Source organism: Bison bison, unplaced genomic scaffold (genome assembly GCF_000754665.1).
Source record: "Bison bison bison isolate TAMUID 2011002044 unplaced genomic scaffold, Bison_UMD1.0 scf7180017864167, whole genome shotgun sequence".
NCBI lineage: Eukaryota > Metazoa > Chordata > Mammalia > Artiodactyla > Bovidae > Bison > Bison bison.
Window position 1 is genome coordinate 5,308,051 of NW_011494739.1, and position 1,619 is coordinate 5,309,669.

General features: G+C 42.1%; 1 protein-coding gene across 1 annotated transcript in view; it reads left to right on the top strand.

The window, feature by feature from the left end:
* The window catches only part of ZNF831 (zinc finger protein 831), a 93,006-nt gene that overhangs the window by 19,038 nt on the left and 72,349 nt on the right, over positions 1–1,619 (top strand). The gene's annotated exons all lie outside the window — the stretch shown is intronic.

A 1,619-nucleotide genomic window follows, 5' to 3' on the forward strand; every position in this document is an offset into this window, starting at 1 on the left:
CTCTTGAGAGTCCCTTGGACTGCAAGGAGATCCAACCAGTCCATCCTAAAGGAGATCAGTCCTGGGTGTTCATTGGAAGGACTGATGCTGAAGCTGAAACTCCAACACTTTGGCTACCTCATGCGAAGAGTTGACTCATTGGAAAAGACTCTGATGCTGGGAGGGACTGGGAGCAGGAGGAGAAGGGGACGACAGAGGATGAGATGGCTGGATGGCATCACCGACCCGATGGACCTGAGTTTGGGTGAACTCCAGGAGTTGGTGATGGACAGGGTGGCCTGGTGTGCTGCAATTCATGGGGTTGCAAAGAGTCAGACACGACTGAGCAACTGAACTGAACTGATATCTTCTTTGGAGAAATGTCTGTTCAAATCCTTTGCTCATTCTTTATCTGAGTTGTCTGTCTTTTTGTTATTGAATTATAAGAGTTCTTTATATATTCTGGATTTATCCTGCATATGATTTGCAAATATTTTCTCCCATTCTGTGAGTTTTCTTTTCACTTTCTTGATAGTGTCCTTTGATGTACAAAAGCTTTTAATTTTGAAAGAATTCAATTTATCCTTTTATTTTAATTGCTTGTACTTTTTGTGTCATAACTAAGAGCCCATTGTCAAATCCAAGGTCATGAAGATTTATTCTGATGTTTTCTTCTAACAGTTTCATAGTTTTAGTTTTTACATTTAGGCTTTAGATCAATTTCAAGTCAATTTTTGTATGTAGCCTGAGGTAGGGATTCAATTTCATTCTCTTGCATGTGAATATCCAGTTGTAGTAACTTTGCTTTTAACATGCTTTATTGAATTGCAGATTTATGTAATTTAACTTTTAATTGTGGGCACATTTGGACTTCCCTGGTGGCTCAGATGGTAAAGAATCTGCCTGCAAGCAGGAGACTTAGGTTTGATCCCTGGGTCGGGAAGATCCCCTGGAGAAGGAAATGGCTACCCACTCCAGTATTCTCACCTGAAGAATTCTATGGACAGAGGAGCCTGGTGCGCTATAATCCATGGGATAGCAAAGAGTCAGACATGACTGAGCATGCACACACACACAAATAATGCATAATTTTCTAGTGTAAGCAAGACCAATGCAAGAATTGAGACATAGATACATGCTAAAGAATTATGAATTGTTTCTCTGAAATTCAAATTTAACTGGGAGTTTTGTATTTTCATTTGTTCAGTCTAGTAAGCATCCCTTCAGATCAGTTTTCTTCCCTGTTGTCCTTATCCAACAGCAGAAACTCAGCACTCCAGAGTGGAAGATGCTGATTCTCTGCCCACTCTACAGATCTAAAAACCGAGGCCCAAATGAAGAAAGGGACTTGCCCCAAGGCATGGGGTCACTGTGGACTTTGAGGCCCTTAATGAGCTGCACGACTTTCTTTTGTCACGAAGTCAGCACATGTTCTGAGTGTCCCCTCTGCACGGGGCACTGTACTGGGTAGGGGGATGTCACTGACAAGCCCACCATGTACCTGTGTGCAGGGCAAGAATCAAGAGTTCTCTTTGGAAAATTAAATAAAAGACAGGATTCAGACAGACCTGGGTCTGAACCCTGCTCTATCATGTTTCAGCTTCACGACAAGTCACTTCCACTTGCTGAGCTTCAGTTTC